This window comes from Pseudonaja textilis, chromosome 2, assembly GCF_049901715.1.
Source record: "Pseudonaja textilis isolate UNSWEBS1 chromosome 2, rPseTex1.2, whole genome shotgun sequence".
Taxonomy (NCBI): domain Eukaryota; kingdom Metazoa; phylum Chordata; class Lepidosauria; order Squamata; family Elapidae; genus Pseudonaja; species Pseudonaja textilis.
Genome location: NC_141991.1, coordinates 145906177 through 145923519, shown reverse-complemented (window position 1 = coordinate 145923519; position 17343 = coordinate 145906177). Strand labels below are relative to the sequence as shown.

General features: G+C 44.4%; 1 protein-coding gene and 1 long non-coding RNA gene across 5 annotated transcripts in view; one reads left to right on the top strand and one right to left on the bottom strand.

Moving 5' to 3' along the window:
- Nucleotides 1-8994: 8994 nt before the first annotated feature.
- LOC148127149 (uncharacterized) lies at nucleotides 8995-15012 on the bottom strand. Its single transcript, XR_015741977.1, has 3 exons — nucleotides 14380-15012; nucleotides 10875-11106; nucleotides 8995-9560 (listed from the first exon to the last, which is right to left on the bottom strand). It is a non-coding gene; the product is annotated as an uncharacterized LOC148127149 (long non-coding RNA).
- Nucleotides 14772-17343, top strand: part of PLXNB3 (plexin B3) — a 63674-nt gene continuing 61102 nt past the window's right edge. For 2 of the 4 annotated variants that reach the window (XM_087925759.1, XM_026711658.2), the window contains exon 1: nucleotides 14772-14893. The gene's annotated coding sequence lies outside the window, so the exon portion shown is untranslated. Of the gene's footprint in view, nucleotides 14894-14948; nucleotides 15525-17343 lie in introns of those variants that run through there. The other 2 variants (XM_087925762.1, XM_087925761.1) reach the window with 2 other exon arrangements.

Here is a 17343-nt window from a genome sequence, read left to right as displayed (position 1 = left end):
CCTGCCATTGTGGACATTCAGAGGAAATTATGTCTGCATAAAGCCCACAGCATCATTAAGGATCCCTTCCATCCAGCCCACAAACTGTTTACTCTTCTTCCATCTGGGAGGAGGTTCAGGTGCCTGCGGTCTAAGACCAGCAGGCTAGGGAACAGCTTTTACCATATAGCGGTTTCCTTGCTGAACTCCTCAGTTCGTTTGTCCCCACACATATGCTGATGCTTCCCTTGATAATATATGATGTATTTTGTATAATTCTCTGTGCATTTGTATTTATATTCAATGTGTCCATAAACATTTTGTACAGTTGTATATGTTCATGTTGTGATTGGAAGGATCGGTCCTGTTGGGAGTTTTGACTCTGATGACTGTTAGATCGTGGATTGACGTCAGAACCAGGAAACGTTAATCTGAAGGGCAAGCCAGTTAATTAGCATGTTGCCTTAATGGGTATAAAAGGACACAGCTGGGCTGGTGCATTTCGCCAGAAACAAAATGACTATTTGAGTGAGGACGTTACAGCAAAGAGCTCTGAGGCTAAGGATTTATTGCCAGGACTGGTTTGCCGGACAGAATAAGATTTATGCTGTGGTTTCTGCCAGCCGTTATCTAATAAGACTTCTTTCCATTTGATTTAATTGTGAAACAGCTGCTTTCAGTTTTGTTCGTTTGAATTTCGAAGGGGAGTCATAACATGTTCATATATGTGCAGTCACACTTACCTTTGTGTGCTCGTGTACACACATTTTCTTGTGTTTTCCATTGACATATTGATAGATGCCTTGCATATTTACATACATATATTTATATTTTACTGTTGTCTTGCACTCTTGTTGGATGCTAACTGCATTTCATTGCCTGTATCCATGGCAATGACAATAATGTTGAATCTAATCTAATCTGTAAACCTGATTGGTCACTAAATTGAACCTTGTTGGGTTGGGGGAGGCTCGCTCACTCTTTTCTGAATCCATTACCATGCAGTTGCTTCTATCATCATGGGGATGAGAGTTTATTATCTTTCTATACCACAATTCAGATATGCAAAGGATTGGACATTAAGAAGAACCTCATCATAAATGTGAGTTGATAAGGATGCCTGATGAACCAATAAAAAGATTTTGTGTGGATGCTTTGTGGAGTTACTCTGTCCGCTTTATGCTATCCAGAGCGTAATAAACAGAACAGCAGAAAGATAATAAACTCTCATCCCCATGATGATTGAAGCAGCTCCATGGTAATGGATTCAGGCAAGAGTGAGGGAGCCTCCCCCAACCCAACAAGGTTCAATTTAGTGACCAACCAGGATTGCAGATGTGGCCACATGACATGAACTACATTTCCCAGGATACCTTAACTACATTTACCATGATGTATTCCCTTAAGGGGACAGCTCCCAATTCCTAACTATCCCAAATCCCATTAACTCTAAACTGTCTGGACAGCACATTCCAACACATTCCACAGGCAGAGAATAGATGGAGGCAGGGCCAGTCAGAGGTGGTATTTGCTGGTTCTGTGAACTACTCAAAATTTCTGCTACTGGTTCTCTAGAACCGGTCAGAATCTGCTGAATACCACCTCTGTTTTTCTTCTTCTTGTGCCATATCCATCATCGGATGTTGGCAAACATTTTGGCGATCCTATTTTTATCAACAGCTGCACGAAAAAGAAAACTGGTTGTCCAAACCAGTCTCAGATTTTGAAGCCATGATGTTCTTCTTCTGCCTGGACCTCATTTGCGTTCAATCTTTCTTTGGAGGGTTAAGTGAAGTATGCTGTATTTTTCCAGGTGTCGCATCACATGTCCAAAATATTCTAGCTTTTGCTTTTTTATGGTTTTGATGATTTCCCAGGTGGCTTATCACCTCCTCATTTCTGATTTTGTCAACCCAACTTATCCATAACAGCCACCTGTAGAGCTACATTTCAAGTGCTTCTAGTCTCTTCAAGTGGCTTTCTGTCAAAGACCAACTCTCCACTCCATAGAGCGTTGGTCCACAAACTTGGCAAGTTTAAGACTTGTGAACTTCAACTCCGAAAATTCCTCCTTGAATCATGCTAGCTCAGGAATTCTGGGAGTTGAAGTCCACAAGTCTTAAACTTGCCAAGTTTGAAGACCCTTGGTATAGAGCATAAGCTACCAGGAATGGCAATACTGTACCTATCAATTAGTGAGGGAATATTTCAACTCCACAGACTGCCCTAAACACGAGAGTTTTACCAGAATTATTCCTCTGAACGTTTTCTGTGTATCAAGTGATGCACAATGTTCTGTCTCTGGATTTCTCCCCCACCTTCCCATCACCACCACCCTCTTATGAGGTAGATTACTCTGAAAATGAGCAGCTGGCCATGAGCACACAACGAGCTTAATGGCTGAGCCAGGGTTTGAATTTGGATTTCTCCAGGCTTCACCAAACACATGGAACAGCTGTGGAAAAAAATATTTTTTTTCCAAGTGCATCTTTTCTGGCATCTGGCTTTTTTTCAAGTGATGGAGAATTCCCTAGCTTAATTGGCACATTCTTTCGCTGCTTATTTATAGACAACAGATGAGCCTACAATAGATGGCATCCCTTCTTAATCCAAAAATTAATTCTGGGCTAGAATCCAAGCTTGCTTTACAACCACAGGCTCTTCTGTAATTGCTTTGAGAATCTCTGCCATTTCTTTATGGTAAAAATTACTATCGGGGCTTATGTAATTTAATAAGTGATTGCGTAATTGCTAACGCTAAAAACTGATGACATTCATAAAACCACAGGTTTATCCATGTTCAGTAATTTGCCGTACAAACAGTTCTCCAGGAAATTGAATGTAAGCTGTGAATACTTCACAACAAAGAGAATAAAGGTGATAAAGATCCAAAACAGGGAGTTTAGACAACAACAGTGTGAACCAATGGGATTCAAAAAAATTTACTACTGGTTCTGTGGGCGTGGCTTGGTGGGTGCGACAGAGGAAGGATCCTGTAAAATATCCAGTCAGCCGAACTAGTCAATATTTTCACTACTGGTTCTCCAAAACTGGTCAGAACCTGCTGAATACCACCTCTGATATGAACCTTGATTTATTTCCCCTTTTCTGAAAAAAAAAGGAAGAAGGAAAAAAGCATTCTTTATCTCAGTGCTTTTGTCCTGCTTCATTACCCAAAACAAGTTATCAGAAAATCATTTTTAGCCAAAGTAGGTAAAACACTTTATTAGTTTAAATGTCCTTGTTGTGATTGTGTGGTGGGTTGCTTGTGTTGCTCCCCAAAGAAAAGCCACTTTTACCCCTATTTTGGGTTAATTTACCCCGGTTTGGGAAGCATTGCTTTATTCTATAGATGAAGAAATGAAACAGGTGGCTTATATCAGAAAATATTTGAGAGCCAGTGTGGTACAATGGCAATGGTATTGCAACAGAAGCACAGAGAGTCAGCTCCAGAGGTGGTATTCAGCAGGCTCTGACCAGTTCTAGAGAACCAGTAGCAGAAATTTTGAGTAGTTCGGAAAACCAGCAAATCTCACCTCTGACTGGCCCGCTCTCATCTATTCTCTGCCTCCCGAGTCCCAGATGATTGGCTGGGTCTTCTTTTGTTGCCCTGCACAGGAGAATGGAGCTGGAAAGCAGGTTAGTGGGGTGGGGAGAGTATGGAGATTTTACAGCATCCTTCCCCTCCCACACCCACCAAGCCATGCCCACCGAACCGGTAGTAAAAGTTTTGAATCCCGCTTGGACAGGTAACACAACCACAGTTGGGATCTGTCACTAAGCAAGGCAGTTGTTAAGAGAGTTGTGCCCAATTTGATGACCTTTTTTGCCATAGTTATTACATGAAGCACTGCAGTTGTTAAGTGACTCATGGAGTTGTCAATCAGCTCCCTCCACACCCACACAATGTTTGTTGGTGAAGGTTACAAATGGAGATCATGTGAGCCTGGAACCCTGCATCTGTCTTATAGACTTGCTGATTGCAAGCACCCAAGTTTTGGTCAGGTGGCCATGGGATTGCTGCAGGAGTCATAAGTGTGAGGACTGGTTGCCAATACTTTTTTCAGTACTGCTGTAAGTTCAAATAGTCGCAAAACGAATGATTGTAGGTTGAGGACTACCTGTAGTCCACCTTCAACCGCAGAAGGCCCCTGGGTGGCTGTCGGTCAATCGTGCTCTCGCTCTGCCTGACTTACTTCACGGGAATTGCTGCTGCTGTGGGAGGAAGGAATACTTGGAATGGCAGCTTCAGCTCTAAAAAAAAATGTGGGATACAAATCTAACAATAACATAGCTTTTTTTTTTAAATGTAACCCTAACCCTGGATTATACCAGGGGTTCCCAACCTCTGGGACATAGGCCATTAGTAGGCCATGAGGTGTTTGCAACTGGGCTGTGGAAATAGTGGGTGAGCACCCTTGCTTGCTCATCCCCACTTGCACGAGCAGCAGCTGAGCAATGGAGCTTGCGCAAATGGAGTTGTGCACATACGCTTTCCAGCCACTTACTGGCTGGAAAGCTATCCTCTCTCTCCTGCCGGTTTGCAAAGCCAGAAAAGTTGGGGAACTCTGGATTAGACCTTTAAAGTACTTATTTTAACAAAAACTTTTTTTAAAAAAAAAAAGTGGCATGAGGAGACTTAGTAGGAAATGTTTGGATCCGCACAATTGCCTTTACTGCCCATTCATTGTTCTGGCCTAGGTCACAGGAAAGCACAGAAGAGGAAAGTAAAGGTTGCTAATCTGGTTCTGGTCACCTGCCCTAGAAAGGGCAGATAAACAAAGCATGGAACAAAATGAACGAAACCAAACCAGGCTCCTGAAGGACTGTGTTCCCCAGTGGGGCCAAATCAAGGGGGGGGGGGTGAGCCAATCCCAATAAGATTAGATTGTAGGGCTGTATATGATTCTACAGCCCCACAATTTAATCTTATTGAGATTGGCTCCTCCCCCCTCTGATTTGGCCCCTAAACATCCCCCCTAAAGTACAAGCAGGTGAGTACCTAGTACAGATTGGGAAACTTGACTTAAATCTAGGATTTCATAAAAGCTGGCACAGCAAAACTGCTGTTGTGAGATTTAGCTACCTAGATATAGAACTGTGAGCTGTACTGAAATCTCAGTTCAACAGACCTCCATTTAAAGAATCACATTTGGGCTACACTCTGGAAATTGTATTTAATTGGCTTTATTGTATTTTTATTGCCGGAGCTAGAGCAAGGCCCTTATGGGTTTGTTCGTTTTTAACGAACTATTTGGTTTGAGATATCATAACTGACTGTACGCACTACTTGCTAGTAATCTTGACCCTAATATATTAATTGATCTGTGTTCTATCTTGCTATGAGTGGGAGTTTGGTCCAGTGAAGACTGTCTGAAGGCAAAATCTTTATCAAAGCTGGACAGTAAACTCACATCATGGTGAAAAACTATGGGCTCAAGACTTTGCTAAAAAATAAAGACTTTTATAATAAGCTTCTATATTGACAGATATGTTATAGGTTTCTTTTCTTTCCCTTTCCTTCTTCTGCATGTTCAGACTCCTAATTTTTTCCATTGCCAAGATGTTTGGGAAATAGAATTGAAATCTGGGCTACAAAGAGGATAGTCCTCAATTTAATGAGTTGTTTGGGAGGGGTAAGATAGCCTTTAAAGTGGAATGTCCCTCAGTCCAAATTTATGGCATTAAAATAATTAGTGCCGTGTGCATAATGAATGTTATCATTATGCAATTGAATGAGGTATTCATGCAAATGTGTAAACTGCTAGTAAATAATGTCTACATCAATTGTGTGGATAATTTTTGAAAATAATGGACTTGTTGCTTTGTTTTTAACCCAAGTAAAAACAAATCCTTCTAGAAAAGCTGAAACACTGCAAGGGAGCCCAGATTTGCAACAACAAATACAATACACCATATACCAGGAGTGGGATTCAGATTTCTTAACAACCGGTTCTGTGGAAGTGGCCTGATTTGTGGGTGTAGCTTGGTGGTCATGTTACTGGGTGGTCATGGCTTGCTGACTAGGCGTGGCTTAGTGGTCATGTGACTGACTGGGCATGGCTTGTATGTAAATATTGTAAATATGTATGTAAATATTGAATTTGTTATTTAAAAAAAGAACAACTTTTACCCAAAATCAGGCAAAGCAGGCAGTCAGATTGAGTTGCTTGCAGAATCACTGATTCCCTCATAGATCTTCCTTTCTGCAATCTGCTGCCTGAGTCTGTCACATAAAATGTGCTTGCACAACGCAGGCAAGTTGGATGGCGGCATGAGAGATGAGGAGTGACTGGGCTGGGAGGGGAGGGGTGAGTGGGGAGAGGCAGGGCCAGTCAGTGGCATGATTTGCCGGTTCTCCAAACTGCGCAGAATGGTAACAACCGGTTCTGTAGAACTGATCCAAACTGGTAGAAACCCACCCCTGCCATATACACACATACACACACACACTGTGTATATTCATTCTTGAAGGAACAGAATCGTTTGTTGCTTTCATGCCAAAAAAAGGGGCGGGGGGAACCACAAAAATTCTTTGGAATTGCTCATACACCTTGTTGACCATGCTAACAAGGACTCATATATACAGTATATATGAACGATGTCTTTTGTTGTTGGAAGCTTTAAGGTATTTCAATTCCCAGAATTCCTCAGCCAGCAGTTGCTAAGATTAAAAAAAAAAAAACCATGCCTTTAGCATTTGTAACTTGATCGGCCAGAATCAGGAACTCAGACTGAAGAAGCGAATGGATTTCTCTGTACTATCTAGCTAGCCGGACTGCTTCCCATTCTTATATAACTTCCCTTTGCAAAATTGACAGTTTGTACTATTTACCAGGTCCTCGTGGAATTGGATTTTCACAGGCAGAATATGTATAAGGAGCTTCTGCCAATCAAGCACAAACAGCTGGTAGTTTCTGATGACCCTTGTCTTTTTTTTCCCTCTCTCTCTCCCCACTTTTTTTTTATAACTTTCGCATGGCTTCCTTGCTAGGCATGTGTTGCAACTGGCATCAATAAAAGGTTCCCCAAAGCCTTTTTTCCTCTTTCTATGACTCTGCTGACCAGAGTGTGTTTCCAAGTCTTAAGAAATCAGGAGGCGATAGGTCCATTCAGTTATCACTCACATCTCAAACAGAAAACGGATGTTTCCACAACAAGCTGCAGCGCGAGGTTCTGGATGAATAACAGCATTTCTCAAGCTTTGCACATGAGACCAATGTTTTCCATGGGCTAAAATGTTTTAAATTCCTTAAGTTGGTATTTGCTCCCCCTCCCTCTCCCCACTCCCACCCTTTTAAAGTATTTTTTAAGAGAAGCAAATATTTTCAGCAAGAAGGGGTTATTTTTAAGGAAAGTGAAATAGATGAGATCAAAGATTTCACTCTCCCCTTTCTCTGTAGTGTGCAGTCCAGATTCAGAATTGAACCTGCTTTGTGAAAAGGGAGATTTGACTGGCCTCTGTCACCAAGATTTAAAAATGTGTAAGGCTGGGATGGGGTTTTTGCTAGTAGGTTACAACAAAGGAAGATTTTGTGTTCTGAATCCTGTTGTGATGATAGTACAGGTAGTCCTCAATTTATTACAGTTCTTTTAGTGACCTTTCGAAGTTACAACGGTGTTGCAAAAAAGTTTCCAGTGAAAAGAAAGACCATTTTTCATGCTTATGACCATTGCAGCATCCTCATGATCATGTGATTTACATCCGGATGCGGGAAAACTGGTTCCTATTTATGATGGTTGCTGTTTCCTGGGGTCATGCGATCCCCTTTTGCAACCTTCTGACGAGCAAAGTCAATGCCAGCTTCACTTAACAACCGTGTTCTAGGTCTGCTGATGTTTTTGCCCACCTGCCCACCCGGGCTCTTACCTGATCTTTATTTCCTGATTTTTCAACTTCAGCTGCCAAACGAGGCACAGCTGCAGTTAAAAAAGCAGGAAAAGAGGGCTGTTTCAAAGGCTGCATCTCTGCACGCAGCGTGCTGATGATGTTTTACAGGTGCGTGGCTCGCAGCATGCAGGGAAGCGTGTAAATCCCAAACCGGTAGTTAACCCTGTTGTATCCCACCCCTGATTATAGTCCTCATTTAGAAACTGCCTCATGTTTAGTGACTGTTTCTACTTATGATGGTGGAAAAAACCAACCCTTTGCAACCAATCCTCCCATTTACAATCTATGCAGGTCTATAAGGCAAAGCACAAGAGCTGTTTAACTGTGTGTACATAATATAATAAGGCAAAGCACTCTTGTTTAACTGTGTGTACTTGTTGGTACAGCAACCAAACAGACTCCGACAGATAGTTAAGAATGCAGAAGAAACAATTGCAACCAGCCCATCTTCCTGTATATTGTGAGGGCCAGAAAGAGGGCTGAGAAGATATCTGCAAACCTTTCACATCCTGGACATAAAATGTTTCAACTCCTTCTCTTGGGACAACACTATAGGGCAGTGATGGCTAACCTTTGTGGTACCAAGTGCCCAAAGTGTGTGTGCGCACCCCCAGAATGCAACGTGTGTGCACCCCGCGCATGTGCCCCACCCCCTGTGCATGCACGCACGAGCACTGCACATGCACCCCACCCCCACACATGCACACGCAACCTCCATGCGCGACCTGACCACCACGCATGCATGGCCAATACCGCAAAGACCAGCTGGCCGGCAGGAGGCACTCGTGTGCCCAGAGGGCTCTGCATGCCACTTCTGGCACGCATGCCATAGCTTCGCCATCACAGGGAGAGTTTTTCCCCTTGTGCCATCCCTCTACTAATTCTCACAGTGTTACCTAATGTCTATGTATAGCCATGTAGTATACTTGTAATATTATTTATCCTTATTATCTTCTTTCCTTCCCACTTTTATTGGTATTATTATTCTGTTGCTTTGCATGCACACTGAGAGCTTCTGTACCAGGGACAAATTCCTTGTGTGCCTAATCACACTTAATGGTCTAATTGGCCAATGATGTATTCAATTGAATTTGAAGAAATCTAAAGTTATTCATAAATATACTGTAGTTTCATTAGGGACTGCTTTATTAAACAACCAAGCTGACAGGCACCAAAGCATAGGGTTGTAACCCTTCCTTCCAAATCATTCTAAGCATGCAAATTTCCCATGAGTGGGAGGCATCACCTAGAGTGCCATACACCCTTGAGGTGGCACTGAGTACCGGTGATACATTACTGAGTTATTCTTCCTTGTGCAAAAGGCATTCTACACCAGGTAGGAAGTCTTCAAGGACAGTTGCAGATAAAACACATTGGAGTAGCCATGATAAAGTTATGAGTTACTGTTGCCAGAGCCACTTTTTCTCCAGAAAGGGGTGCTGCACCTGATATATCACCATAGCTGGATCAAGGAATCATTGATCATGGCTTTCCCCTGCAGGAACCATGACTGAAGGAGCAGCTTCAAGTTAAAAGTCCCTCTGAAGTAACTGTGGTGACTTCCGGTGCCCACTATGCTTATTTTCCCACCGTGCACTCAAATGCTCTTGACAGCAGTACAATGCATGCACACATCATGGGTGCCCTCGGTCCACTGTTTTTATGCTTGTTTGATGAGTCTTTTCCAGCCCTAGTGTGAGAAAAACAACATCAGGAAAGCAATGGTAATTTTAGTCTGACCCAGCAGGCGTGGGGGGGTGGGGGAGAGGATCCAAGACAGGAAAGCTGCTACATTGTATTGGGAGCAGGTGACCAGGGAAGCCAGGTGATTTAGGGTAGTGATAAGTAAGCATTATTGTTACCTCACCTCTCCTAAGCAGCAGAAGAGCTTGAGGGGGAAAGTGTCAACTGGCATATTCCCAAATCAGCTGACTTTGCTATAATCATGAATATGCTTGACTTGACCTGGTTGAGACACCTTTCTTCCTCCCACTACTACCAATGAAGCCATCTGGGAGGACCAGAAAAACAAACCCGTCATTGGAAGGGTTGCCTGTCTAAACTAACATTACTTGACTACCCCTACCCATCCTAGAGAGCAGCGATGTGACTGACCAGTTCTGGAGAACCAGTAGCGGAAATTTTGAGTAGTTCAGAGAACCGGCAAATACCCACTCTGATTAGCCCCACCCTCATCTATTCTCCACCTCCCGAGTCCCAGCTGATTGGCTGGGGCTTCTTTTGTTGCCCTGCACAGGAGAACGGAGCTGGAAAGCAGGTTAGTGGGGTGGGGAGGGAATGGGATTTTGCAGGATCCTTCACCTGCCACGCCCACCAAGCCCCACCCACAGAACCGGTAGTAAAAAAAAATGGAATCCCACCACTGATAGAGGGCCCTTGCATGGCCCAGTGTCTTACAGTAAGAAAGGACTCTTCACAGTGAAACCTTGAAAGACTACTTGGGGCAGTTTTACCACACATTTTAAGAGTGAGCGTTGAGTGATAAGATCATTGTGTTGCCACTGTGACTGCCCAGATCAGGAGAAAGAGAAACAGGAGACATTTCCTGGTACAGGAGGTGGGACAATGTAGAGAGCCAGATTGAAATGAGCAATAATTACAAGCAATGTACATTTAGGTGTGAAGTAGGTGTGCAAAGTAAATATGCGGTGGTGGTAGAAATTCTACCTGGAAAAAGTAAAAGAAATTATGGTTGGCCAGAACTCTGAAGACTGACAATTCTAAAAGCTTATACAAAGATCAAAGTTAACAAATAAATATTTCCCAATTGGCAAAATTAGGGAGGCTGAATGTGTAGGGACTAGAAGCAGAAAAATTGGGCTTCCCTGAGCCTTACCATTGGTGAAAAGGGAATGATCCTATTTCTTTCGAACTCAGGTTGGATTTGGTAAAAGTCTAGTGTAACTTTCCAAACTCATGGCAAAAATTATTTTCTGCACCAGAAACCATTGTTGCTTACTGCCTGAGCTCTTTTGCAACCTACCAATATTTTCTCATTTCTGTTGCAGTCCATTTGTGGATCCTTGATTTCCCGAGTGGAAATTCCATTCAACAGGTAGTAAATGCAGAGCTTATTGAGATCTGGGTGGTTGGGGACAGAAGGTTGAATTTCTTTCTTCTCCTTGCATTCCATGGCCATGTTTTATTTTCCTCTATTGTTTTTTTCTCTGTGGAATGTCCATCAATGGCCCAAGAAAGAGGAACTCCAGGGGAAACTGAAAACAAAAGTATTATATTTTCACTCTGCTCTTGTACTGCCTTCAATGAAAAATATGTCACTTCTGAGCCTTTGAAATATTCCAAATACTGGAAACTTACTTTGGATGTAGTTCCTTCCCTAAGCAGAGCCTCAGGGAACTATGCAATTAAATAGTGTAGCACACGTGTAGTGGACTTTACAACTTCAGTGTAATGCGGCTACCTTTTTCTGTTTGACCATGCAATAGCACTTCATTTGTTGTACCTCCTCCATTTTACACAACCAGACAGCAATTAATTTTAATTCCACGTGTTGTCTCCCTTCCCCAAGGTCATCCTGAAGGTGATTTCACCAGAGCAGGAGTCCCACTGAATCCAGCCCAGATATATCACCCCACCACATATTTCATGGCTTCTTAATCAAGGAAGATTTAGGGAAATTCCAAACTGGCTCCAGTAAAGCCTCCTGGTTTGGGACCAAATGGAGGACTTACCACACATCGAGATGCCTTTTTTCCTAGACCTGGTTGCTGCCTGAAAGTAATCCGCCTTGTTGCTAAGGCACAGCGAAAGAAAAGGCTGTGGGGGAAGGTTTTTCTTCCACTGACTTGCTTTTCTCATATCTCTAGGATGGGAGGAAAGTACATTGATGTTGCTGTGCGGATGAACCCGTCGTGTTGGTACATTTCATGGCTGTTCCATATGTTTGGTTGAAAAACCTACTGTAGTCAGGTTACAAAGGGATCTGTAGAGATTCTCAGTCATCCAGGTCATGGTTGTCCCAAAGGCGCTTTTTCAGGGGGGAACTGGACTTTCATGTTTTTCTTTTGAAGATGTTCTGCTTCTCATCCAAGAAGCTTCTTCAGCTCTGACAGGTTAGTGGGGAATGGAAGGATTTATATTCCTTTCAGATAGCTGGTCATTTGCATCCTTTTAGAGCAGGGGTCTCCAACCTTGGCCACTTTAAGACTTGTGGACTTCAACTCCCAGAATTCCTCAGCCAGCAAAGCTAGCTGAGGAATTCTGGGAGTTGAAGTCCACAAGTCTTAAAGCGGCCAAGGTTGGAGACCCCCTGTTTTAGAGAATCTTTGAAGCACTTGGAGCTTTATCTGTGTCCTTTGAAGAGTTACAAAGGGATGTTTATCTGCCTTATATTTCTTCTGCTTATCTATCTCAACCTCCTGTCCAATCCTCTCTCCTTTCCTTCTTCCCACTGTCAGTAGCTATGAACACATGCACAGATTATTGGACTAGTTGTGTATACAAAACTTTCATTTTTAAAAAAATGTAACCAAAGTTATGAAATTCTGAAGATTATCTGTGCGGACTTTGCACAAACTTTTCTAAAAAAAACCCCGTTTCTTCTGGAAACTTTGAAAGCACACACACACACAGCAGGTCCATGCTTGGATACCTGAGTCCAGTCTAAATTAAAACTAAGGGTGAATATAGACAATGCAGCTGAAAACAGCCCATAACAATTTAGAATGCTGGCATTCTGAAGCAAGATTAGGATGCAAATTCATAGAATAGAATCCAAGAATTGTGGAGTTGAAAGGCACTACAATGGTCATCCAACTCTCCGCAATGTACAGGAAAACAATTAAACCAGGGCAAACATCTGTTTTATTGATAAAGGTGATGGGAAACCTATGTCAGAACCAAATCCAAGGAAGAAAGCCATTGTTAAATTAACATTAAATAGCGTGACCATAAGAAAGGCTGAGTGCCAAAGAATTGAGGCCTTTGAACTATGGTGCTGGAGAAGACTCCTGCGAGTCCCTTGGACTGCAAGACGATCAAACTGGTCAATCCTAGAGGAGATCAACCCTGACTGCTCTTTAGAAGGCCAGATCCTGAAGATGAATCTCAAATACTTTGGCCACCTAATGAGAAGGAAGGACTCACTGGAGAAGAGCCTAATGCTGGGAAAGATTGAGAAGGGGACGACAGAGAATGAGGGGGCTGAATGGAGTCACTGAATCAGTCACATGTGCTTAAATGGACTCCAGAACAATGGTCTCCAGCCAGTGGTCCCCGAGAAAATTTTGGTGGTCCACAGAGAAATGTCACCCCCAAAGCAATTAATCCATGCTGCGTGGGAACACAAGGCTGCACCACTCAAATGGCCCTTGGGAACACAAAGCTTGCGTCGCTTGCATTGTGAACAACACGAGTTAATGAGGGGAGGGGGGAAAGGGCTGAAGGGGGGAACTTGTCCCACTCGCCTCATGCACCTGGCTTGGCCACCGGGCTGTTTCTTTCCCCTTATTTCTTCTTCTGCTTTTGGCTACATGCAAGGAAAGCAGCAAAAGTCTTTCTTTCTCTCCCCCAAACTCCGCCAGAAATGAGTCTTGGGGACCCTGCAAGGCATCCTGCTCCAAGAGGCTGTGCCGGTGCAACACGTCTCACACAAACTCATTTCTGGCAGAGTTTGGGGGGAGAGAAAGAAAGACTTCTGTTGCTTCTGCTACTCTCCTTGCATGAAGCCAAAAGTCTCTCTCTCTCCCCCGCCCCCCAGACCAGAGCTGGAGACGACATCCTGCAATCCTAAATAAAGAATGATCGATCGATAGGAAAACGGGGGGAGGGGGAATTTGCCTGCAGACTTTTGGGGGGATTTTCCCAGGGTCTCTGGTCCACGGGATTTAAAATTATGCGTTTGGTGGTCCCTGAGGTCCAAAAGGTTAGCGACCCCTGCTCCAGAAGATGATAAGAGGACAGGAAGTCCTGGAGGAACATTGTCCATAGAGTTGCGATGGGTCGGACACGACTTTGCAACTAACAACAAAGGGTGACCAGATTTGGGACACAAAAATCTGACGGCCACTAGATGGCAGCAGGGGAGTGAGGAACATTCTAAATCTCTTGGTTGCCCTTTAATGGTAGTCCGGATCTTGGCAGCCCACCGTAATCAGGATAACCTAATGAGCCATCAGCACCAAATCCTGAGGGAGCAAAGCTCAATTAAGAAGCTACAATGGAAGGGATGGTCTTTGCATCTATGTGCTGTTTCTCCCCATTCATATTTTGAGGAAGGATGGATACAAAAATGGGCTGGTCACTACAGAACTGGAATAGTCTTAAAACTCCCCAGACCTGACGTGCAGGTTGCATGCTCAAAGATCCCGCAGCCGGACAGAATACAGCTAGTCCTCAACTTACCACAGTTTGCTTATTGACCGTTCAAAGTTACCCTGAAAAAAGTGACCCATTTTTCACACTTACGACCATTGCAACATCCCCGTTATCACGGGATTTACATTCGGACAGCTCAACAACTGACTCACATTTACGACAGCTGCAGTGTCCCGGAGTCCCGTGATCTCCTTTTGCGACCTTCAGACGAGCCAAATCAGTGGGGAAGCCAGATTCACTTAACCACCCACCGTGTCCCTAGCTTAACAACTGCAGGGATTCCCTTAACAAATGTGCCCAGGAAGGTGGTAAAACGGGGCAAATCTCACTCAACAACTTTCCCGCTTGGCAGGCTATATTTTGGGGCTCGGTCGTGGTCGTAAACCGAGGACTACCTGAACCCCTGGAACGCCCGTAACTCGCTTTAGCCAGCAGGGGGCGCTCCTGACTTTCCACTTCCAGCCGGCCTTCGGGCTTGGGGAGGTGGCGGCTTGCCTTGCCTTGCCTCGGCTTAGCTTGGAATGGGCTGCGGGCGGCCGAGGAGAGACTTGTGAGTTGGCAGCGGTGCATTGTGGGGGGGTGTGGCGAGGTGGGTGCCGCTGCCCAGGGGCGGCTCCTGACTTGAGCGGAGGACGGTCGCAAGTTCTCCTGAACTTCGCCGGCCAGGTAGGTAGCGCTGGCGGGGAAGGGAGGGAGGGAACTGTTGGATGCGCCTTCGGGCACCCTCGAGGACCTTTTCTTAGGATCGCATGTGTTCCGTACCTCCAGCCATCTCCATGCCTTCCTGCAAACGCGGGTTTCTCTGTTCTGCTCCCAGCTCCCAGGCGTTGCTCGAATCCCAACGGGGGTGCAAAAAGAGCCCGGACAAAGAATAAATACCCCGAAGCATTCGCTCTGCTTCCCAGAGGCGACCCATCCCTTGGATACCCCCCCACACACACTCCCACGCTTCCCCTTGCTGCCTTCTTGAGCGATTCCTTCTCTTTCCAGCAACGCTCCCTTTTCTCTTGATCGCTCTCCAAGCATTCCGCCGCTCCACACCTTTTTCCACAGCTTTCCCTCCTTCCCCTCGCTTCATTCAGCGCCCCTGCTCTCTCTCTCTGCTCGCTTCCGACCTTCTTTTCCCTTCATCTTTTATCATCTGCTCTCATCGGAGTTTTTCTTCGCCCGCATTGCTCACCCTATTCCTCCCCATCTAGAATATTAAATTCCTTGCAAGGGCGCTTCACACAAAGTAGACGAAGTTGAAAAGTGCCCGGGAGGAAATTGCCAAATTCGGAGACTGGAAGAAGAGAAGGCAAGTATTCTACCTTTCGAAAGAAGGGGAAAAAATCAGATTTGGTGTGTTCCCTCCATCCCCCCCCCCACCCCATCTGTGTTAGGGTCTGTTGTTTGGGTGGGAATGTGCTTGCAAGTTTGTCTGCAATTGTTAACCTGAGCTTGACTACAAAACTGTATGATAAAAATCATGGACTGTAACTGCCTGAGGAACATTCACCTCAGTTGTGATTCTGTGAAATATACTGTACAAGGAAGGATTACTGGTGTGGTTTTTCTTTTAAAACTGGATAGAAGAGGAGAGATTAATTTGCAAAAAGGGTTCTTCTTAAGGATTTAAAAGTAGATTGAGTTATCCCCAAAGAAATGCAGACTGCATTTCCCATACAAGAGAAATCCACTCTTCAGATATGAGGAGGTCTACTCAATCGGCAGTTGGTGTTTTCAGGCCTGTTGAAACTTGTTAGCACCATGGCTAACATTAGCCACAGCAATGCTGCTTTTTCTCTCAACAAAACAAGAAGGGAAATAGGGAACAAACAGGAGTGAGGTGGGGGGGGGGGGGTGGAATGGTATTCTTGATAGAGGGAGAGAGAAGTATGGAGGTGAATTCTTTGGCCTGGCCAAATCTTCTCCCCTCTTGCTGGCCTTCGGGTTAAATCAAATCTGCAACTCCAGAAAGTCCAGCATGAATACACAGACAAGCTGGTCTTTCCACTTGCAGCACAGAGGGAGCATGCCAGGTGGCTGTGCCAGGGTGGTTATAGTATCCTGTTGAAGAATGACAGTAGTTGGCTGTAGTTCAGTTTTGCCAGGAAAAAGAAAAAAAAGTTTTGCCATCACAACCCAGAACAGAGATAGCCTTTGCGTTGCAAAGTCTCAATCATCATAAAGCTTCTTCACAGGGTGTATGAAGAAGTTGCATTCATCTCTACACTGAATGGACAATCCTGCTTTATAATTTTTTTTTTTTTAATGAAAAATAAATTATTTAAGATGCTGTCCCCTACCTGACCTTAGCTGGGTGACACTGGTCCTGGAATCCAGGTCACAACTTGGCTTTCGCACCCTCTTCTGCACATTAGCTGTTTTACATGCAAACCTACTGTTACTATGAAACATTATTTTTATATTAGATGTATTAAGTCAGAGGTGTCAAACTCAAGGCCAGCAGGCCAAATCCGGCCATGGGATGCTTAGATCTGGCCTGCAAGACCGGTTCACAGGGCCTCTGCCAGCAAAAGCAGAGCTTGGCTCAGTTTTTGGCCAAGACAGCTTCCTGCAGCCCTCTGACACTGAAAACGGAGCTTGGGAGGGCCGCGCGCAGTGTCCCAAACTCCATTTTCGTCCAAGCTCTGTTTTCATTGGCAGAGGGCTGCAAGAGGCTGTCGCAGCCAAAAATGAAGCTCAGGAGCCTGTTTTTGTTGGCAGAGTGCTCAGGCCACCACCGGTGCCCCAAAACGAGTGATGTCAAGCTGGCCATGCGCCCCGGTCCCCAAGGTCAAACACAACCCTGATATGTCCCTCAATGAAATCAAGTTTGACAACCTTGTATTAAGTGGTCCAAAAACTTATCTTCTAGGTGTTTCTTTCCTTTGCCAAACTGCACAAGCCAAAATATAAGGTATTTTTAAAAAATACCAACCAAGGAGAGGACAATTGGGAGAGTAGGTGAGCAATCTGGAAAAACTGCCACACCCACTCACCCTTTGTTAAATTTAGGGAGAAGCCCTGCTTCCATTCCCCCTTCTTCCTCCCCTCCTCCCATTCTGCTGGATTCACGCACATTGCCTTGACATGGAATGTCATTTGTTTGGCTTTGGCTTAGTGCATGAGCC